Source organism: Heptranchias perlo, chromosome 2, assembly GCF_035084215.1.
Source record: "Heptranchias perlo isolate sHepPer1 chromosome 2, sHepPer1.hap1, whole genome shotgun sequence".
In the NCBI taxonomy this organism is placed as follows: domain Eukaryota; kingdom Metazoa; phylum Chordata; class Chondrichthyes; order Hexanchiformes; family Hexanchidae; genus Heptranchias; species Heptranchias perlo.
The window spans coordinates 114,653,671-114,677,260 of NC_090326.1; the positions used below are offsets into that span (position 1 = coordinate 114,653,671).

At 43.6% G+C, this 23,590-nt stretch overlaps 1 protein-coding gene and 1 long non-coding RNA gene across 9 annotated transcripts in view; one reads left to right on the plus strand and one right to left on the minus strand.

Moving 5' to 3' along the window:
• tbc1d5 (TBC1 domain family, member 5) overlaps positions 1–8,316 on the minus strand; it is a 495,410-nt gene extending 487,094 nt beyond the window's left edge. For 6 of the 7 annotated variants that reach the window (XM_068006107.1, XM_068006096.1, XM_068006070.1 and 3 more), the window contains exon 1: positions 8,215–8,316. The gene's annotated coding sequence lies outside the window, so the exon portion shown is untranslated. Of the gene's footprint in view, positions 1–5,964; positions 5,986–8,214 lie in introns of those variants that run through there. The other variant, XM_068006062.1, reaches the window with a different exon arrangement.
• Positions 8,317–8,338: 22 nt separating this feature from the next.
• The window catches only part of LOC137342263 (uncharacterized), a 101,774-nt gene continuing 86,522 nt past the window's right edge, over positions 8,339–23,590 (plus strand). The window contains exon 1 of one of the 2 annotated variants that reach the window (XR_010967220.1): positions 8,339–8,560. This is a non-coding gene — a long non-coding RNA (uncharacterized lncRNA). Of the gene's footprint in view, positions 8,561–17,887; positions 18,008–23,590 lie in introns of those variants that run through there. The other variant, XR_010967221.1, reaches the window with a different exon arrangement.

A 23,590-nucleotide genomic window follows, 5' to 3' on the forward strand; every position in this document is an offset into this window, starting at 1 on the left:
CAGCAACCACAACCTTTTGGGGTAGAGTGTGCCAGATTTCCACTACCCTTTCTTTAAAACCGTGCATCCGAATTGCACTCCTAAATGGTTTAGCTCTAATTTTAAGATTATGCCCCTCCCCCCTTGTTCTGGATTCCTCCACCAGAAGAAATAGTTGCTCTGTATTCACTTATCGAATCCCTTTATCATTTTCAAGCCCTTGATTAGATCATCCCTCAATCTTCTAAAATCAGGGAATACAAACCAAGTTTATGCAACCTGTCCTCATAATTTAATCCTTTAAGCCCCAGTATCATTCTGGTGAATCTGCATTGTACTCCATCCAAGGCCAACATATCTTTCCTGAGGTTTAGTGCCCAAACTGAGCGCAGTACTCCAGATGGTGTCTGACCAAGACTCTACAACTGAAGCATCACTTCCTCACTTTTGCATTCCAATCCCCTTGAGGTAAAGGCCAACATTCCATTAACCTTTTTGATTACTTTGTGTACCTGTGCACTAGTTTTTAATGATTCGTGTACATGGACACCTAAATCCCTTTGCGTCTCCCCATCTCCTAGTCTCTCGTCATTAAAAAAAATATTCTGATGTGTTTTTCCTCAGATCCAAAGTAGATTACCCCACATTACGCCACATTGAACTCCATCTGTCATTGTTTTGCTCACTCAGTCTGTCTATGTCCCTTTGTAACTTTCTGCTCCCATCTACACATCTTACTGTGCCTCTTAACTTCATTTTTTTGACAAGCTTTTTATAACAAGTGCATGAATTAATGCATACCTGTTTGAAAATGCTTACCAGAGCCCAAGTGCACATTACAGGTTCTGGATTCAGCAATTATACAGTTAGCTGGCTATCCAACAACTCCTGCTGTAACTGTGGAGGTGTGGATGTTAGGCAAACTCAGAATTAAATTTGACTTCTGGTGCCACCCACCACTATCTAGGGTCACACAAGAAGAAACAGACAGCTATCATGGAACAATAACCCAACTATAAGTCACTTCTTTCAGTAGAGTAGTTGGGTAGAATGTGAAAGAAGGAAAAACAAGGGGAGAATTACTTAACTGAATGTGTACAGGATTTACAATGCAAAACAAAAGCAGAATGGCTCCAACTTGAATAACAAGATGTTATCACAAGATTACACAGAGCATCCAACATGAAGCTAAGCAGAATACTTTGCTGCGAAAGAGAACTGGGCTCACAAAAATACAGAAGGTTGTGAAAAATCACTTAGAAAGTAATCGAAAATGTCAAATATCATTTCTTAAAATAAAGCAGATACCAATATCTTGCTGCTCCACTTTAATGTCTTTTGTGAAAACAATCTTCAGAATGAAACCGGTGCCTAATGCTGCTCGGTTAGAAAGCACAGTATTTGTCTAAAAGAGAGTCAGGAGGAAATTTGTTACACAAAGAGTTTTGAGCATGGAATGCTTTACCACGGGGAGTTATTGAGGAAGAAACCACCGCATCTTTTAAGGCAAAAGTAGATGTATCTTTGAAACAGAGGAAGATGTAGGGCTACTCTAGGGTGAGATTAGTTTTGCATTGTTCTTGTCACCTCCTGTGCTGTAAAATTATATGGTACAGAACAATGTAGAAACCTATAAAATCTTCAGCACTACAGGAATGTTCTCCCTCTATTGCTCCAAAATTAATATACCAGTTACAAAAAGATCGTACAATCAATGGTCAATGCATGCTCTGAAAAACAACCTAGACAGCGAGTCGAGGTTAGAATCATAGAAGTTTACAACATGGAAACAGGCCCTTCGGCCCAACATGTCCATGTCGCCCAGTTTATACCACTAAGCTAGTCCCAATTGCCTGCACTTGGCCCATATCCCTCTATACCCATCTTACCCATGTAACTGTCCAAATGTTTTTTAAAAGACAAAATTGTACCCGCCTCTACTACTGCCTCTGGCAGCTCGTTCCAGACATATTGAATGTGCTGTGCTCATTCCTACATTCCTCTTCTGACAATACACTCAATGAATCCGTTCCAGTTTTTGTTCAGGCAACAAAGCCACTCGGAACACAAGCACAGAACATGACGTGGTCCATCAAGCTTTATCCTTCACAGATCATATATAATTTGTCTTTTTGGAGGATTCCCTCCCAAATCTTTTCAAATCTTCTTTTGATGATGGTGACTCATACTGGCGTACCTACTGGAGTACAGTTCCATAAGTGCCAGGCATCCTCCAGTACCTTGTCTACGTGGCTATTCATCACATGCAACCCTGGCCCTACACAGGTCAGCAGGGTATTTCACAATGGGGGCATCACAACCAAGCCCAATCCCGTCCTCACCAAGATCACACTTGCACACTTTCTAGCGGGGTCCTTGTTTAAGTGGACTAGTAAATTTGTGGAAGACAGATGTTTCCCCTTTTCAACAAAAAAAGCAAGAACAAAAGCTTAATTAAAACGCTAAAGCTGGATCACATAATACAAAACACATCATGCAGTCAATGAAGACACACAATTACCCATTGGGCACCAGTTACTGGAATTCCGGTAATCTGGGTGCAAACTGGAACTTGGAATATGGGCAAATAGTTAGAGTAACCCTGCCTGGCAATTTGTTGCCATGACAGTCTTGGAAATGTGTTTTTGCTACATAGAAACAGACAGCTTGGCAGCAAGGGAGGTGAAGGGGACAAAAGAAATTGAGGGGAAAAAAAATAATTTCTTCTGTGCAAATTATATTCAGTATTTGACAGCCATGTAAATGATGAATCTGGTATTGATACTAATAAAAATATACGGTGGTCTCCTTCAAGAAATAAAACTACAAAGTAAATTACATTAATTAGACACTTTCATTAATAAATGCTACATTACAAACAAAGCCTTTACCCCAGCCTCAAGATGTGTTCTTAATAGCCATAAGGAATTCCACACTCTATCTTTTACATGTATATTCAGTACACAATACGAATTATATAAATTATTGGCAAATACAGCCTTTATGTACCTCAGCATTTCATCACAATGAACAAATAAAATATAGCAAATATGTGCAGGCCACAGAAATTCTCTTGTAATTAGTGTAAAACAATCACAGGTAATCCACGATGACCCAGAAGGCATGAACTGCTCTTTGAGAGCAAAAATCCTCTTAAGCAGTAAAATAACACAAGAGGCAGTTAGCCAAAATCAATTTACTCTACAGTATGGTATTCTTACAGAAAATACATGTTTGAATTAGGAAATAAAGTAGGTTCTGGTCTTTGCAGATTTATTTTAAATTCAAACAGATTTTAAAAGGCTTTGTATATTTTCTAATAGAAACATAGAAACATAGAAAATAGGAGCAGGGGTAGGCCATTCGGCCCTTCGAGCCTGCTCCGCCATTCAACATGATCATGGCTGATCATCTATCTCAATACCATATTCCCGCTCTCTCCCCATCCCCCTTGATGCCTTTTGTATCTAGAAATCTATCCAGCTCCTTCTTAAATATATTCAATGACTTAGCCTCCACAGCCTTCTGTGGTAGAGAATTCCACAGGCTCACCACCCTCTGAGTGAAGAAATTTTTCCTCATCTCAGTCCTAAATGTCCTACTCCGTACCCTGAGACTGTGACCCCTCGTTCTGGACCCCCCCAGCCAGGGGAAACATCCTCCCTGCATCCAGTCTGTCCAGCCCTGTCAGAATTTTATATGTTTCAATGAGATCCCCCCTCATTCTTCTAAACTCGAGTGAATACAGGTCCTCATACGACAGTCCTGCCTCCCAGGAATCAGTCTGGTGAACCTTCGCTGCACTCCCTCTATGGCAAGTATATCCTTTCTTAGGTAAGGACACCAAAACTGCACAAAATACTCCAGGTGTGGTCTCACCAAGACCCTGTATAACTGCAGTAAGACATCCTTGCTCCTGTACTCAAATCCTCTTGCAATGAAGGCCAACATACCATTTGCCTTCCTAACTGCTTGCTGCACCTGCATGTTTGCTTTCAGCGATTAGTGTACAAGGACACCCAGGTCCCTTTGTATATCAACATTTCCCAATCTATCACCATTTAAATAATACTCTGCCTTTCTGTTTTTCCTTCCGAACTGGATAACCTCACATGTATCCACATTATACTGCATCTGCCATGTATTTGCCTACTCACTCAACTTGTCTAAATCGCCTTGAAGTTTCTTTGCATCCTCCTCACAACTCACAATCCCACCTAGTTTTGTGTCGTCAGCAAACTTGGAAATATTGCATTTGGTTCCCTCATCCAAATCATTGATATGTATTGTGAATAGCTAGGGCCCAAGCACTGATCCCTGCTGTACCCCACTAGTCACTGCCTGCCACCCAGAAAAAGAAACATTTATTCCTACTCTCTGTTTCCTGTCTGTTAACCAATTTTCAATCCATGCCAGTATTACCACCTATCCCATGTTCTTTAATTTTGTACACTAACCTCTTATGTGGGACTTTATCAAAGGCCTTCTAAAAATTCAAATAAACCACATCCACTGGTTCTCTCTTATCTATTCTACCAGTTACATCCTCAAAAAACTTCAGTAGTTTTGTCAAACATGATTTCCTTTTCATAAATTCATGTTGACTTTGTCTAATCCCATTGATATTTTCTCAGTGTCCTGTTATCATAGCCTTCATAATAGACTCGAGCATTTTCCCTACTACTGATGTTAGGCTAATTGGTCTGTAGTTCCCTGTTTTCTCTCTCCCTCCTTTTTTTAAATAGTGGGGTTACATTTGCCACCCTCCAGTCTGCAGGAACTGTTCCATAATCTATAGAATTTTGGAAGATGACAACTAATGCATCCACTATTTCCATGGCTACCTCTTTAATACTCTGGGATGCAGATTATCAGGCCCTGGGGATTTATCGGCTTTCAGTCCCATTAATTTCTCCAGAACTATTTTTTTTACTAATACTAATTTCCTTTAATTCCTCCTTCTCACTAGACCCTTGGTTCCCTAGCATTTCAGGGAAGTTATTTGTGTCCTCTTCTGTGAAGACAGAACCAAAGTATTTGTTTAATTGCTCTGCCATTTCCCTATTCCCCATTATAAATTCTCCCATTTCTGGCTGTAAGGGACCTACATTTGTCTTCACTAATCTATTTCTTTTACATACTTGTAGAAGCTTTTACAGTCCACTTTTATGTTCCTTGCAAGTTTACTCTCAGACTCTATTTTCCCCCTCTTAATCAATCTCCTGGTCCTTTTTTGCTGAATTCTAAACTGCTCCCAATCCTCAGGCTTGCTACTTTGTCTGGCATCTTTAAATGACTCCTCTTTGGATCTAATACTATCCTTAATTTCTTTTGTTAGCCATGGTTGGGCCGCTTTTCCTTTTGTGTTTTTGAGCCAGAAAGAAATGTACAATTGTTGCAATTCATTCCTTAAATGTTAGCCATTGCCTATCCACCGTCACGCCTTTTAACGAAGCTTCCCAATCTATCATAGCCAACTCACTCCTAATCATCTAACATTTCTTTTATTTATAGTATCGTAGAATCATATAGCACAGGCTGCCATTCGGCCCATCGTGCCTATGTCCGTTCTTACAAAGAGCTTTCCAATTAGTTCCACTCCTCTGCTCGCTCCTGATAGCCCTGCAAATATTTCCTTTTCAAGTATACAGTCCCCGCTTATCCCAGACAGCCACTTATATCGGACAAACCATTTGCATTGTCATAGGTGTCAACTGCAAAGGCGCCGTTTAAACCGTATTAAATGCATCGACTATTTCGTGCTGTCCAAGTAACTGTTCGCACCTTGTTAAAGTGCGATTACTTGTCATCAAGTCCTTTCAGGCAGCCCCGTTGCCTTCAGTCACCCCCATGGCCTCTAGAACTCCTGCGATTGCTACTCACAAACAAGTAACAATGATGAAAGACACGTTCCATCACAGCCTTCTGAAACTCAAGCTGCATTCATCTACTGCAGTGGGGAAACTGACCAGAGGTGAAACTGACCTGACCGCTGCGTACTTCAGCCCTGTTCAGCTCTCCATGGTTGAATAAGGCAAAAAGCTTCCATCTCGTAAAGCTTGTCTGTAGCCAGAAATATTTTCCATAAATATAATTTAAAACGGAGAAGAAAATAAGCTGAAAATGACTGTCACTCCTAATGAGTGACATTTGGTGCATCTGATTCTTTTGGGCACATTGTCCAACCAGGTTAAAGCCTGCATTTAAAAAAAACATGCAGTAGAATTTAATATAAATGCTTTATGCGTGTCTACGAGAACAGCATCATCATACTTAATTGCTTTATTTTACAGTGGCTGGGAGCAGGAGAGAAGTGGAAAGGTGGAGCTCTATGCTTTTCAAAAATTAATTTGTTACACCAGCCACCACGTATAGCGGGCAAACCATGTTCGCACAAATGTGCCCGCTATAAGCGATGTGGATTTATATCCAATTCCCTTTTGAAAGTTGCTATTGAATCTGCTTCCCCCACACTTTCAGGCAGTGCATTCCAGGTCATTACAACTCACTGCCTGAAAATTCTCAACTCCCCTCTGGTTCTTTTGTCAATTATCTTAAATCGGTGCCCTCTGGTTACCAATTCTCCTGCCAGTGGAAACAATTTCTCCTTATTTACTCTATCAAAACCCTCATAATTTTGAACACCTTTATTAAATCTCCCCTTAACCTGGTCTGTTCTAAGGAAAACAATCTCAGTTTCTCTAGTCTCACCACTGAAGTCCCTCATCTCTGGTATTATTCTGGTAAATCTCCTCTGCACCATCTCCAAGGCCTTGACATCCTTAAATAGGAGGCTCAAGTTACAAACCTAAATGATCAAAAGGGACTTAATGTTTCCAAACACAAAATCCTTAAAGGCACCTATTAGTACAATATGAAGAGATCTACTTAGTGTTGTGCATGAAACCTTCAGTAGCAATAGAGATTTGCATATAACATAACCTACCTACATTATCCTCTATCACCCATTTATAGTGGGTCAAATAGCTTATATAACAAGCATAAAGAGATTATATTTACAGTGGTTTATCATTCCAAAAAGTACTATTAAGAATATTGCACTGTTGCATAAAGAAGACTGTTGTAAAACAATACTTTAAGGTGACATTCCTACTCAAAATGTCATATCTCCAAATGTAATTTTAAAAATAAACATACTGATATTATAAATGTAGAGTAACAAAATATGTCACTTGGTAATAGTGATTCATAGAAAAATATACCAACTCAGGTTTTTTTAAACCTAGTTGGTTAACTTATACGAATGCAAAGCACAATGTTCCTCACTTACTGTGCAGTTACATTTCATTTGCAGTTACAGTGCATGGTCATAATACACATTTTCTCTACCACACCCTGTTAAATGGCTATGCTACAGCACACAAACAGTGTGACAACTCAACAATAGCTTCCATCATATTGCAGGTATGAAAGGCAAATTTGTTTCATAACTATGATGCAGTAAGTCAAAATACTGTAGTTTCATTTCTACATTGCAGTTTCATCTAAAACCTCAATACAGTGAAATTTTAAATTGTTCATTTTCAGTAAAAGCTAACTCAGTTGATAGTCACAAATTTCACTCATTTCAAGGGAGTCTTATTTTTGTATGTATCCCTCCGGTGTCTCAAAATACAGCTCTACTGATCAAAATTAACTAGCATTTGAGTGTTAGCTTGCTTATATAAAATCTCACTCCTTAATGTTTTGGGTATACTTAGTTCAGGGCATGTTAATTTCAAACTGCAGAGATGGCCCAGTTAATGTATTTCACTTGCTTTAGAAACTGCACTGGGTGCATATTACGATTAGTTAAAACCTCCTCAGAAAGCACTTCCTTATTCAGAGCAATTGCAGCCAAACAGAACCAGCAAAAAGAGGAAAGGGGGGGGGGGGGAGGAAACAAAGTTTATTTTCTTCCAGTTTCAGCTGAAACCTCGCCTTGCTCTACCTGTGCAAGACAATGTCATCTTCGAAAAATTAAGGCCTCATCATTTACCGAGAAACAATTTAAAGTCCCTGGCGGCTGCAGCCAAGCAAGACCTCTTATCTGAGAGCTCACCTCTGGCTTTACTCGACCTCAGTGAAAGCCTTTCGTTCTAGGCCTAACAACATGTCATGGGGCGTTTAAAGCCTTAACTGTGGGTAAGAACCCCCTCCCCCTGACCACCCCCCTCCCCCTCCCGGAGCTTAGGCTGGAGCTCGGGCCCGCCGAGGCTGATGCTGTTTGTTTACCTGGTCCGCCGCACGGACTCCGCCTCCTTCACCCCCGTCCCAGTGACAGGAGACTCCAGCCCCGCGCCGCCACCACCAGCCAGACAACCGGCACCGCGCCTGCGCACTCCCCCGCGGCCTCAGGATCATCAAGGAAACAGCTGTGCACAGTGTCTGCTCCTGGTGAAAGTGCAACACCCTGCAGTCAGCAACAGAAATGATCCATGTCCTACAATGTCATCAAAATAACTTTTAAAGGTTTGCAAATATACACGCGCGCAGTGTATATTTTACGCTTATAATGTCAGCTTGGTTCAGGGGGTTGGATTCAAGTCCCCAGCCAGACCTTAAAAGGTTGTCACTTCAGGTGAGTCCTGCATCGTCAGGAATAACTTTTTCAAATGAGATGTTAAACCAAAAATCCATCTGCCTGTTTAAGTGACCGGAACCAGAAGGGAGATGAGGAGAATTTTTTTTACGTAGTGAGTTGTTATGATCTGCTATGCAATGCCTTAAAAGGTGGTCAAATGTAAGGAATCTTACAACACCAGGTTATAGTCCAACAGTTTTATTTGAAAATCACAAGCTTTCGGAGGCTTTCTCCTTCGTCAGGTGAAGTGTGGGATTCCTTGAAGGTTACCGCATATATATATCACCTGACGAAGGAGAAAGCCTCCGAATGTTCTCTGACTATATATGCGGTAACCTTCAAGGAATCCCACACTTCACCTGACGAAGGAGAAAGCCTCCGAAAGCTTGTGATTTTCAAATAAAATTGTTGGACTATAACCTGGTGTTGTAAGATTCCTTACATTTGTCCACCCCAGTCCATCACCGGCATCTTCACATCTTAAAAGGTGGTGGAAGCGTATTCAATATTAACTTTCAAAAGGGAATTGGATACTTGAAAAGGAAAAATTTACAGGGCTATGGGGAAAAAGCAGGGGAGTGCGACTAATTGGATAACTCTTTCAAAGAGCTGGTACAGGCATAATGGACCAAATGGCCTCTTTCTGTGCTGTATGATATTATGATTCTATGAATGTAAAAGAGCTTATGGCATGCTCCTGGCCAACATTACTCCCTCAACCAACACCAAAAATAGATTAGTTGGTCATTCATCTAATTTGCTGTAAACATATTGGCTGCAGCATTTGCTTACATACAACAGTTACTACACATCATAAGAATTAATTAGATATGAAACACTTTTGGACCTTCCTAAGGATGTGTTAAGGTGCTATATGATTGAATGTTGATTAATTTGTAATTTCACTATGAGGTATAACAGAGCATTTGTTCATGGTATCTCTGTCATATGGTATCAATGGGTCAAATGCCAATGTTAGAATTGAATCAGCTCACCCAGACATATGGAAACTAGTAGGTACATGTAAAAGCCACATTAACAGTGCAAAATCGAACTAACATTTGATTAACTATTCTTAACCTATAATATCATGTTGAATATCTCTGAAAAGTTTGTCGTAGTTTTACTTTGGAGCCATCAAAGTTTTATTCACAAAAATGTAAACAATAAAACAGTGTGGCATACATCTTTTTCTGAAGTAATGGCAGATCTTCCTTGGCATTGCTCATGGTTGGTCTGGGACCTGGAGCAGAATTGTAATGTTTAACTACTAACCTGGCTTGTCCCTTTATGGCTATTGCTCTAAATTGGCAAATTCAGGTAAATAAAACTGGTTGAAAACTGTTGAGGTCAGTTTTGGGGGTACTATTAAAAGAAATATGGCAAACATGGGTGGCAGGAAGCTAGAACACTTAGCAGCTTGTGTCATGTAGTAGGAGGTGACAGTGGTTGTGAATTCCATCTCCACTGACTCCTAGGACAAGCCTCTAATGTAGGAAGAAGTTTAATGACATGACAAGGGCAGCTAAGCTAAGAGATGACCCAGCCAAATGCTATGAATACTTTGTTTAGTTGCAACCCTACTGGGCTGCAAGTGAACCACTGGTCCATGGTCTGTTCTTCTCCTACATGTAATTTTAGAACAGACCTTCCCTCACTGCTGCCATGCATGCTTGCCCTTTGAAGTCTCACCTCCTATGTTCTTGCTCCCTTCCAGCTGCTATAAGAAACATAAGAAATAGGAGCAGAAGTAAGTCATACGGCCCCTCGAGCCTGCTCCGCCATTCATTAGGTAATGGCTGATCTTTGACCTTAACTCCACTTTCCTACCCGATTTCTATATCCCTTGATTCCCCTAGAGTCCAAAAATCTATCCATCTCAGCCTTGAATATATTCAATGACTCAGCATCTGCAGCTCTCTGGGGTAGAAAATTCCAAAGATTCACAACCCTCTGCGTGAAGAAATTCCTCTTCATCTCAGTCTTGAATGGCCGACCCCTTATCCTGCGACTATGCCCCTTAGTTCTAGACTCTCTAGCCAGGGGAAACAGTCTCTCAGCGTCTACCCTGTCAAGACCCCTCATAATCTTATATGTTTCAATGAGATCACCTCTCATTCTTCTAAAATCCAGAGAGAATAGGCCCATTCTACTCAATCTCTCCGCAAAGGACAACCCTCTCATAACAGCAATTAATCTAGTGAACCTTCATTGTACCACCTCCAAGGCAAGTATTTCCTTCCTTAGATAAGGAGACCAAAACTGTACGCAGTACTCCAGATGAGGTCTCACTAAAGCCCTGTACAACTGTAGTAAGACTTCCTTACTCTTGTACTCCAACCCCCTTGCAATAAAAGCCAAGCACCAATCCTTGCGGCACCCCACTAGTTACAGCCTGCCAACCTGAGAATGACCCGTTTATCCCTCCTCTTTTCTGTCCTCCGTTCATGTGGCACCTTATCAAATGCCTTTTGAAAATCCAAATATACTACATCCACTTTTATCTACCCTGCTGGTTACATCCTCAAAAAACTCTAATAAATTTGTCAAACATGATTTCCCTTTCATATAACCATGTTGACTCTGCCTAATCATGTTATGATTTTCTAATTGCCTTGTTACCACTTCCTTACTCTTCCCCTTCTGTTCTTTGAATGCTAACAGCATGCAAGGAGTAAGATTTCAAGCTTCTTAAATTCACACTCTGCGTGCAGTAAAAGAATGCCCATAATGTGAGGGAACGACATGCTACAGGTAAAGGCTCCCTGAGATTCTATCCCCACAAAAGGGCAGGATGTTCAGGAGGCCATTATCAGACTTTGCTGCACATTAGTCCCTTGACTCGCTGCCCCTGAGAGGAGGGCCACTTCAGTCCCAAGAGGTTTATTTTGTGTAGTGCACCCGTCAACCTCAAGCACTCCTGCCCCTGGACCCTGCTGGGGGCTTTTGGCAGCCTCCATACCTCTCGCCTAAATTTTTGGCGAGTCTGCCAAATCTGGACTTCAAACCCCCTTCCAATCCTTTGACCTTAGCTCCGCCCCTGGATAAATACATTTTGTTCCCACAGTTACATAAATAAATGAATCTGCAAGTTTCACAGGGAAGAAGACACTTCCACTTTTGGCATTCAAAATAAGTAGTCTGACTTGTATTTCTGTATTTCATATTTTTTAAGTACACATGCAATGCATATTCTCTATCTCTCACACAAGCAAGCACAGGAATCAGCTGGATGTGCATTAAACAATTACTTATATTTAGACACACAAGTATTTTCAATGAGGCCAGCCTATTACAACCAACTACAACTAGGAGCAATAACTTTTAGATATTATGATAAAACAATTTATCTGACTTGTATTACATAAAATAAAGCACATACGCCAAGCTTTTGGTTCCGTTTTAACAAACAGTTTTTCTAAACACCGCTTTAAACATTGGTATTTATTTCTTACGTTTCCTTCATGGTTAGAGCTTTAAGCCCTGATTTTGCGATGGCTGCGCATGCCTTTGCCGTAACTTTGTGTTTTAAGGCCTATCCCCTCATTCTCCTGGGCTCCCTATGCACGAGAGTCAGGCCTGCACATTGAATGACTACCAGCTGTAAAATCTGGCCAGGCAGCAGCATTTAAAGGGACATAGAAATGTACAAGAAATGTACAATGTGGTATAGAAAACACCACCGTGGTCCACTTGGCCAGTCCCAGTGTTTAGAAAATGTTATATCGCACAATACCTAACTACTAATCTATCAATTTTTTCTCCAGCTATTTATCCAACTTTCCCTTGAATTTGCACAGTCAGCCCTCAAAGCCTCATCTTTAAAAAATGGACATTTTTTTTCCATTGTAGGCAAGGAGCATAGTGCCCAATTTGCAGATGAAACCCTGAAGATTCTGCTGTAGGAGGGGCAGTAAAGGGGGTGGCTTTTTTGGGATAGAGGGCCACCGTCCTATAAAAGTGGCAGCTCAAGTTGCATAGAAGGAGATTAATACAGTCTTTTAGGTCTATTGGACCTAGGGGCAAATGTGGAAGAAGTTTTCATGATTCCAAAGAAGTGCCAAGGTGCGTGTACTCTCCTTCATGCACATACCACCTCTTTCTCTATAGAAGGCATGGCACATAGGTTGTGTTTCTGCCCTGCTCCCTCAGGGATACAGGACGAAAAGAGGATATCTGCCTCTTCTCAGCACACTTGCATGCATCAGAAGTTGCAGGGCATAATTGCAATGTGGCACTGTTATACATTTTATTTAATGGATACAAGTTCTGCTCCCATTCCATTTTGCCACCACAAAGATCATGCCACTTGATTTGCAAAGTCTCGGCCCTGGAAGGATGTGTTGTAGTCATAACAATGAAAACCCCTTTTTGGGCGTGCTGGGTGCTGGAACTTCACACATGCATTCGCATGTATTTGTTCTATTTTTCAGAAGATTGACTAATATACAGTCAAATGAGACAATACCAATTATAAGTGAAAAAACTGATTTATTTTACATGTAATATGTGAACGAACAGGATAAAGTTTACAGTGAATTTCAATCTATTTCATAACTTCAAAAAATAACAGGGATGCCACACTATCCATGTTAGTATGCTACTCTCACTTACTGACAAGATCTCTGAAATAAGTCAGTGCTAACCTTAGAAAGGAAGTTCTCACCCGCTGTGTTTGACTTCCATTCCAGATTACTGCAGACTGTCCTCTCTTAGCTGGACAAGAAGGCAAAGGTTTGACCTTTGACTCTGCTCAGTGCCTTGTAAAAGGCAGAACCTTCCTTTACACAGTAAATGAGGGGCTTGGGGTAGGGCCAGGGGCAGAGACTTCCTGAGCCAGGTGTTCTTTTCCTTTTATCGTCTAAAGAGATTGGGAGCTGCAGCAGTGGCCTGTATGCCCAATGAGGTATACAGTCCTCCGCAAGGATGCATAGAATTGTAGAATCTTACAGCACAGAAGGAGGCCATTCGGTCCATCGTGCCTGTGCCGGTGAAGATCTACAAAACATTTTTCCTGCCATGCAGCCTTACTCAGGAGGATAATTGGACCAATGCTGGAGTTGTAGGGGGTGGGAGCTGAGTAACTACCCTCCCGGGGTGGGTGGGCACCAGAGATTCTGGTATTGTGGGGCTTCAAAACATCAGACATGCACCCAAAGTGCCCATACTAATGACATGCCCTCTCACTGACCCTACAATCTCCAGAAGGGTCAATGCTGGAGGGGCATCATCGGGTGTGATCCCAACGTAGCCACTGGGATCGCGACCTGAGCAAATTCGGAGCCATAATGTGTGAATGTTTACTGGAATGTCTTAACAGACCGTTAGGCATGATTTTAGCATGGTGGTGGGAACTCAGTAGATGGGTAAATAATCGCTTGAGAAACCCGGAAGTAACTTGAGCGTGTCGGTTTGTCCAATTGCAACTCAATTGAAGGCACTTAATGTTAGTTCTGGGTTTCGCGTCTCCAAGCTGCGCAGCAGGCGTACTGCACACCTGCATGATGCAATTTAAAGCCCACTATTTAAAGGGCCAATGCAAAAATGATTTTGAAGGAGAAAGGAGTAAAAAGCAAAATGGAAGAACATAGAGGAAATGCAGCACCCATGTTTACTGATGCCTCCCTTGAGATACCACTGGGTGCTGTGAGAAGCAGGAGGGGGGTGTTATACCCAGGTGATGGGAGGAAGAAACCTGCTTCTGCCACCAAGAAGGCGTAGCTGGAGGTGGCAGAAGAGGTGAGCAGCAGGAGCATGGTGCCCAGGTCTTGGCTGCAATGCAGGGAGTATCAGGAAAAGTGAGTACATTTGCCGATTCACCCACATCCTGTGTTGTTCAATATCACCACCCCCTCACCTCACTCTGTGTTGGCACGCCTACTCCATCACATCACTCCTCACACCCAGTTAAGTTGCAGCATCAACCATCCTTCACTTTCTATGTACTTCCTCAACTCCCTATTGATGCACCCACCACTGCCACTCACCCCAATCCTGATGCAAAATGATGTAACTGTTTGATTGTCACCCTCTGATGCATCTGCTTCATTGTCAGCCTTACCCAAAGCAATTCATTCTTAGGGTGACTACGTCACCTCACAAGTCTGTTCTTTCTCCTGTTGTAAACAATTTTACAACACCAAGTTATAGTCCAGCAATTTTATTTTAAATTCACAAGCTTTCGGAGATTTCCTCCTTCCTCAGGCAAATGTTTCAAGAGCTCCTTGAAGCCTACGCATTTATACATATAGAACAATACATGGTGTTTACAGACTGCCCCTGCAACTGCCCGTTGCCAAGGCAATCACCGTGTTCAGACAGAGAGGTGTCACCTGCAGAACCCCCGAATACACATTCAACAAAAAAACAAACAGGGAAAAAAAACAGAGAAAAAAAAAACAGAGAGAGGCAGAAACATCCGGAAGGCAGAGAGAGCCAGCAAATGACCCATTATATTAAAAACAGATAACATTTGTTCGCTGGTGGGGTAACGTGTAGCGTGACATGAACCCAAGATCCCGGTTGAGGCCGTCCTCATGGGTGCGGAACTTGGCTATCAATTTCTGCTCGACGATTTTGCGTTGTCGTGTGTCTCGAAGGCCGCCTTGGAGTACGCTTACCCGAAGGTCGGTGGATGAATGTCCATGACTGCTGAAGTGTTCCCCGACTGGGAGGGAACCCTCCTGTTTGGCGATTGTTGCGCGGTGTCCGTTCATCCGTTGTCGCAGCGTCTGCATGGTCTCGCCAATGTACCATGCTCTGGGGCATCCTTTCCTGCAGCGTATGAGGTAGACAACGTTGGCCGAGTCACAGGAGTATGAACCATGCACCTGGTGGGTGGTGTCCTCTCGTGTGATGGTGGTATCTGTGTCGATGATCTGGCATGTCTTGCAGAGGTTACCGTGGCAGGGTTGTGTGGCGTCGTGGACGCTGTTCTCTTGAAAGCTAGGTAGTTTGCTGCGAACGATGGTCTGTTTGAGGTTGGGTGGCTGTTTAAAGGCGAGTAGTGGAGGTGTGGGGATGGCCATAGCGAGGTGTTTGTCCTCATTGATGACATGTTGAAGGCTGCGGAGAACATGGCGTAGTTTCTCCGCTCCGGGGAAGTACTGGACGACAAAGGGTACTCTGTTGGTTGCGTCCCGTCCATCGTACAGGGAACCCCCAGCTTCTGTCGCGACACTACAGACTTCCTACAAAAACTCAGTACCCACGGACCAGTTGAACCAGGAACACTTCTCACCACGATGGACGTCTCGGCACTATACACCAGTATCCCCCACGATGACGGCATCGCTGCGACAGCATCAATACTCAACACCAACAACAGCCAATCTCCGGAAGCCATCCTACAACTCATCCGCTTCATCCTGGATCACAATGTCTTCACCTTCGATAACCAGTTCTTTACCCAAACACACGGAACAGCCATGGGGACCAAATTCGCACCCCAATACGCCAACATTTTCATGCACAAGTTCGAGCAGGACTTCTTCACTGCACAAGACCTCCAACCAACACTATACACCAGATACATCGACGACATTTTCTTTCTATGGACCCACGGCAAGGAATCACTAAAGAGACTACACGATAACATCAACAAGTTCCATCCCACCATCAAGCTCACCATGGACTACTCCTCAGAATCAGTTTCTTTCTTGGACACACGAATCTCCATCAAAGACGGGCACCTCAGCACCTCACTCTACCGCAAGCCCACGGACAACCTCACGATGCTCCACTTTTCCAGCTTCCACCCTAACCACGTCAAAGAGGCCATCCCCTATGGACAGGCCCTGCGAATACACAGGGTCTGCTCAGACGAGGAGGAACGCGATGGACACCTACAGACGCTGAAAGACGCCCTAGTAAGAACGGGATATGACGCTCGACTCATCGATCGACAGTTCCGACGGGCCACAGCAAAAAATCGCATAGACCTCCTCAGGAGACTAACACGGGACGCAACCAACAGAGTACCCTTTGTCGTCCAGTACTTCCCCGGAGCGGAGAAACTACGCCATGTTCTCCGCAGCCTTCAACATGTCATCAATGAGGACAAACACCTCGCTATGGCCATCCCCACACCTCCACTACTCGCCTTTAAACAGCCACCCAACCTCAAACAGACCATCGTTCGCAGCAAACTACCTAGCTTTCAAGAGAACAGCGTCCACGACGCCACACAACCCTGCCACGGTAACCTCTGCAAGACATGCCAGATCATCGACACAGATACCACCATCACACGAGAGGACACCACCCACCAGGTGCATGGTTCATACTCCTGTGACTCGGCCAACGTTGTCTACCTCATACGTTGCAGGAAAGGATGCCCCAGAGCATGGTACATTGGCGAGACCATACAGACGCTGCGACAACGGATGAACGGACACCGCGCAACAATCGCCAAACAGGAGGGTTCCCTCCCAGTCGGGGAACACTTCAGCAGTCATGGACATTCATCCACCGACCTTCGGGTAAGCGTACTCCAAGGCGGCCTTCGAGACACACGACAACGCAAAATCGTCGAGCAGAAATTGATAGCCAAGTTCCGCACCCATGAGGACGGCCTCAACCGGGATCTTGGGTTCATGTCACGCTACACGTTACCCCACCAGCGAACAAATGTTATCTGTTTTTAATATAATGGGTCATTTGCTGGCTCTCTCTGCCTTCCGGATGTTTCTGCCTCTCTCTGTTTTTTTTTTCTCTGTTTTTTTTCCCTGTTTGTTTTTTTGTTGAATGTGTATTCGGGGGTTCTGCAGGTGACACCTCTCTGTCTGAACACGGTGATTGCCTTGGCAACGGGCAGTTGCAGGGGCAGTCTGTAAACACCATGTATTGTTCTATATGTATAAATGCGTAGGCTTCAAGGAGCTCTTGAAACATTTGCCTGAGGAAGGAGGAAATCTCCGAAAGCTTGTGAATTTAAAATAAAATTGCTGGACTATAACATGGTGTTGTAAAATTGTTTACAATTGTCAACCCCAGTCCATCACCGGCATCTCCACATCTTTCTCCTGTTGTAAGAGAAGGGAGCGCAAAACGCAAGGGAGAGGAGCAGAACTGGAGGTGGTCCACCGTATATAGTGGAGCTGACAGATGTGGAGGAGAAGGCCATGGAAATAAGTGGGACAGTTGCATCCCTATCCATCAGAGATGGAGAGCCTGGGAACCTGCAGATTTAACATCTTTCAGACGCATGGTGAATTGATTTTGTCAATGAGTGAACTGTACCAGACCTCAGTATGGTCATTGGAAAGATTGCCACTTCTGCGATGAATTATTACTATCACTTTCTGTTGTCTTCCAGGGCCTTCACGCCTTCACGAGCAATCAGCAGAAATGGAAGATATTGCTTCCTCAGAGGAGCTCATTCCTTCCGAGGTGGCACCGTCACAGGACATACAGCCATGCACCAGCGCAGATACTCGCACTTCGGTGGGTCCTGTTAGACAGTTCGATAGGTTGCCATCTGGTGATTCATCGCTCATTAGTGAGCATGAGCAGACACTCGTGGCTGGGACAGCTGGGAAAGTTCATGTCAGGGGGCGCACTCCTCTCCAAGCTCTGCTCAGCTGGACATAGATGCTGAACCCTGAGGGCCATCGTTGAGAAGGAGAATGATAGAGGTGCAGCAGCAACTTTGTGAGGTAATGAAAAAAGTGCCACGCACACTCTCCACAATAGCGGAGAGGATGGAGGAGTCCAACTCCATCGCTAATGGTTTGGTGGCGCAGGTAAGTGCAAGAACGTCTGCGATGGAGAGAATGGTAGCCTCCATTGAGCTTTAAGCACGGCTCTCAAATGAGTGCATTCAGGCCATGACAACGGCCGTGCAGACTCTCGATTCAAACATGTCTGCCACCTTAAACAGGCAGACAGATACTTTAGCTGTAGCCTTATAATGTGGCACATCAGCTCACTAGCCTGCTGGCTAGCAGAGTGGTGGGAGTGATATTGCGCTGGCCCGGGAGAGGAATGATGGTGAAAGGAGACACGGAAGTGAGGACTCCACTCAAAGTGATCCCACGTCCCACCCGTTGCCCCTCAACCAGTACCCGCAATGCTGCCTCCTCTCCCGATGGCTGAGTCTGCCCCTGCACAGGTGCAGGTGAAGCAGTCTTTGGAGGGGCCGCAACTGCCCCCAAAACCCAGAGGTCGTAGGCCTAGAACTTAAACGTAGGGGGCATGATTAAGAAATTTGCGAATGACACAAAGATAGGCCGTGTGGTTGATAGTGAGCAGGAAAGCTGTAGACTGCAGGAAGATATCAATGGACTAATCAGATGGGCAGAAAAGATCCCTCACTTCCTCTACACCTCTCAGTATCCTCCCATTTATTGTGTATTCCCTTGCCTTGTTTGCTCTCCCCAAATGCATTTCCTCACACTTCTCCGGATTGAAAAGATCCCTGAAGGTAGCAGGACAGGTAGATAAGGTGGTTAAGAAGGCATATGGAATGCTTTCCTTTATCAGCCGAGGCATAGAATATAAAAGCAGGGATGTTATGCTGGAACTGTATAAAACACTAGTTAGGCCACAGCTTGAGTACTGCGCACAGTTCTGGTCACCACATTACAGGAAGGATGTAATTGCACTAGAGAGGGTGCAGAGGAGATTTACGAGGATGTTGCCAGGACTGGAGAATTTTAGTTATGATGATAGATTGGATCGGCTGGGATTGCTTTCCTTGGAACAGAGGAGGCTGAGGGGTGATTTGATTGAGGTGTACAAAATGATGAGGGGCCTAGATAGAGTGAATTGGAAGGACCTATTTCCCTTAGAAGAGGGGTCAATAACCAGGGGACATAGATTTAAAGTGATTGGTAGAAGGATTAGAGTGGAAATTAGCAAAAAGTTTTTCACCCAGAGAGTGATGGGGGTCTGGAACTCCCTGCCTGAGAGGGTGGTAGAGGCAGAAACCCTCAACTCATTTAAAAAATACCTGGATGTGCACTTGAAGAGCCGTGACCTGCAGGGCTACGGACCAAATGCGGGAAAGTGGGATTAGGCTGGGTGGCTCGTTTCTCAGCTGGCGCAGACATGATGGGCTGAATGGCCTCCTGTGTCGTAATTTTTCTATGATTTCTACAATCTCAGCGGTCAGAGCAGGGAGCTGAGCAACCTGCCAAAACCTCTGCTGAAGCCATTGGGGAGGCACCATGTAGAAGCGGTAGAGAAAGGCTAAGCAATTGTAATTCACCAAGGGTATGCACAAGGGCGTTTGACGAGCTGTCATGTTGTTAATTATATTGTGGGAGAACCTTCACCATACGGACTGCAGCGGTTCAAGAACGCGGCTCACCACCACCTTCTCAAGGGCAATTAGGGATGGGCAATAAAAAAAAACAATATTTTTTTGCTACGGCACATTAAATTTAATCATTATCACCACCACTGCCATGTCTTGGGCGTTATTGAGTCACTTTTGTGAATTCGCCCTTTCATGTGCTTCATCATGAACGTGAAGACATGATGCACATTCGCCGTGTGTGCAATGGATGTATGCGTGGTCGAAGGACTGTTTTGGGCAAAGTGGGGGGGTGGTTGTTCCAGGTGGTCTTTAAGTTGCACATCTCATTATGAGAACTTGTTAGAGATGAGGGCATCCCTGGCAACAATGTGTGCGGCTGCTCTGGCATCCATCTGTTCCCCATCTTCGTTTTCCTCCTCCTCAGATGTACTGTGGAATAGATCCATTGCATCCCCCCCACCTCCAATCCTGATCTTGTCAGTTTGAGGGGCTCCATAAAGTAGGTAAATTTGTCTGAACACAAGAATTCTTGGTCTCAACAAAGAAATCTCAGTCGAAACACAAAGAACTCCCAGCCAAAGGTTTGTCTGAGAAAACTGAGTGCCCAGCTGCAATTCCTCATTTATTGAGATGTAACAATCACTGGTTTAAAGGGCCAAATGAGATTTGGCTACAACTCGCCCCATATCAATGTTGTGTTTCAGAAGCCATGGGAGGCACGCTCAGGAGAAGTTAAATCCATTTCTGTTGCAGAATCCACAAAAATTTAAGTAGCTGCAAGTGTTTCAACTACCTGAATTGGCCCTTTAAATATTGGCCTGCCGGCTTTAAGTGGGGACGGGACTGCCAGGTTTCTGTTGCGCATGCGCATCCTAATGCGCCTGGGTTAAACCCGGAAGTGGGCTTGTTGGAGCTGTAATGTCGTCCTGCTCCAAAAAGCTGCTACTTTAACCTCCCACCTGCCCCTAACCCACCCGTTCTTTGGCGTTAAAATTACCCCCCATTGTCTCAATCTGAAGTGGTATACAAAAAGTCCCATTACTCCAGCTGCTACATCTGCATCTAATATGCATTATGTGTTTTGTCATTTTAACCCTTTATATACTGAATTCAATTTAGTAGCTACATCTTGATATAAATTATCCAAACTTCTTCCTAGGTCAAGTAGTCAAAACTTCCAAAAAGTGGCATCTATAATGTCGAATAGGCAAACTGCCATATCTGTTTGGGCATTTTTTATTGTGAAGTCCAAGAAATATAAAAGTGAAGAAAAGATTAAAATTTAATATAAAAAATGGGATAATTTTGTTTTAAGTAACATTTTGAATAATGTTCACTTTACTTCTGGCTTAGTCATAAGGGAGATTATTATCAACTAGCAGATCTCCCACAGCATTGCAATGAAGGGGTGTGGGGGGATGATTGCTGAGGTGTGGAAATAGGGGAGGGTGCTCTTTGACTCGCAAAGGATTTGGAAAAAAGTTTGCTGGATATACGCTCAGAGACAATGGATAACTTTTTTTTTTGGTTCCTGAAAAATAAATAAGGGGTGATTTTCTGACTCTACGCTGCTGGTTGGAGCTTCACCGCCAGCAGTGCACATTGCAAATTTGGATGGTGTTGTGCATGATTTTCCAACTCCTGTTTTAAACGGTCAGAAAATCGTACAAAGCGCAAGCTTTAATTCCTGATATGTGCTGCTCATTAGCAAGGCTTCCTGCTAGAAGCACAAAATTGAAACATTATCCCACAATATTTTCACCGCAGGTAGATAAATAAATTTGTTCCCTTCATATACCACAGTTACAAAAAATAGATGCATCTCTGCACAGAAGAGGGAAGGTTTTTCCTAAGATATCAAGTGGGCAAAATTGATGCATTTGCTTAGGATACAGGCTATTATAGTGAGGGCCAAGAAATATAGTTATGGAAAGATTAAATACATTTTCATTTTTCCTTCTTTACCAAGTATATCTGGCACAGTACTTAGTGTTACTAAAAGATTTTCATTTAAATAAGGATGTTTAAATTCAAGATTTTCATTTCGAACCTTCATCCAAATTTGAATAATTTTTTTAATCCATTCATGGGATGTGGGCATGGCTGGAAAAGCCAGCATTTATTGCCCATCCCGAATTGCCCTTGAGAAGGTGGTGGTGAGCCGCCTTCCTGAACCACTGCAGTCCGTGTGGTGAAGGTTCTCCCACAGTGCTGTTAGGTAGAGAGTTCCAGGATTCCAGCGACAAGGGATGGTGTGTGACTTGCGGGGGAACGTGCAGGTGGTGGTGTTCCCATGTGCCTGCTGCCCATGTCCTTCTAGGTGGTAGAGGTCGCGGGTTTGGGAGGTGCTGTTGCAGAAGCCTTGGCAAGTTGCTGCAGTGCATCCTGTGGATGGTACACACTGCAGCCACAGTGCACTGGTGGTAGAGCAAGATGATGGATGGGGTGCCAATCAAGCCAGCTGCTTTGTTCTGGATGGTGTAGAGCTTCTTGAGTGTTGTTGGAGTTGCACTCTTCCAAGCAAGTGGAGGGTATTCCATCACACTCCTGACTTGTGCCTTGTAGATGGTGGAAAGGCTTTGGGGAGTCAGGAGGTGAGTCACTCGCCGTAGAATACCTAGCTTCTGACCTGCTCTTGTAGCCACAGTATTTATATGGCTGGTCCAGTTAAGTTTCTGGTCAATGTTGACCCCCAGGATGTTGATGGTGGGGGATTTGGCGATGGTGATGCCATTGAATGTCAAGGGGAGGTGGTTAGACTCTCTATTGTTGGAGATAGTCATTGCCTGGCGCTTGTGCGGTGCGAATGTTACTTGCCACTTATCAGCCCAAGCCTGGGTGTTGTCCAGGTTTTGCTGCATGTGGGTACGGACTGCTTCATTATCTGAGGGGTTGCGAATGGAGCTGAACAGTGTGCAATCATCAGCGAACATCCCCACTTCTGACCTTATGATGGAGGGAAGTTCATTGTACAGTTCTTCCAGAATTTGCCACTCTTGTATTAAACGTTTTTTTCTGCTGCTAGTTTTTGAGTTCTCTCAGAAACATATAAGTGAAATAATTGTACTTTGTGTGACTATTTAGAATGCATTACTAAATTTTAAAAAAATTAAAGAATTATAAAGTTTCAAAGTGCAAAGTTTCACTTGTCGCACAAGTAACATAGCATAATAGTATGGTTACAGCACAGAAGGAGGCCATTCGGTCCATCAAGCCCATGCCGACTCTTTGTAAGAGCAATCCAGTTCGTCCCATTCCCCCGCTCTTTCCTCGTAGCCCTGCAAATTTTTTCCATTCAAGTATTTATCCAATTCTTTTTTGAAAGCCACAATTGAATCTGCCCTTTCAGGCAGCACATTCCAGATCATAACCATTCGCTGCGTAAAAAAGTTTTTCCTCATGTCGCCTTTGATTCTTTTGCCAATCACCTTAAATCTGTGACCTCTGGTTCTCAACCCTTCCGTCAATGGGAACAATTTCTCTTTATTTATTTTATCTAAACCCTTCATGATTTTGAACACTTCTATAAATCTCCTCTTAACCTTCCCTGCTCTAAGGAGAACAACCCCAGCTTCTCCAGTCTATTCACCTAACTGAAGTCCCTCATACCTGGTACTATTCTAGTAAGTCTTTTCTGCACCCTCTCTAAGGCCTTCACATCCTGCCTAAAGTGCAGTGCCCAGAATTGGACACAATACGCCAGCTGTGGCCAAACCAGTGTTTAATAAAGGTTCAACATAACTTCCTTGCTTTTGTACTCTGCCTCT